Here is a 338-nt window from a genome sequence, read left to right as displayed (position 1 = left end):
GGAACATCTCAACCCCTCTCACTTATTATCATCTTTTCCCGTTTGCTATGAGCTTGCCAATAATTTTTATACGTGTTTAGCTTCTTCTACTGCCTTTTCTATATTTGCCGACATGAATAGAGTTCATAGTTTGCGCTAGTGTAAAATCATGTTGCGCAAGAACAAATTTACGTTCACTTAGCTATGCTCACATGCAAAGCATTTCTAATCTCCATTGCGTTTCTCTCTTCGTTTTTATTTCCATTTCGTTCATTAACGTTCGTACTTCTATATTAGATTTCTACGACATATTTAAGAAAAATATAACGCACATACACACACACACAGAGAGAACCATG

The sequence above is a fragment of the Penaeus monodon genome, chromosome 27 (assembly GCF_015228065.2).
Source record: "Penaeus monodon isolate SGIC_2016 chromosome 27, NSTDA_Pmon_1, whole genome shotgun sequence".
Classification (NCBI taxonomy): Eukaryota; Metazoa; Arthropoda; class Malacostraca; order Decapoda; family Penaeidae; genus Penaeus; species Penaeus monodon.
Note: the sequence above shows the minus strand (reverse complement) of the source record.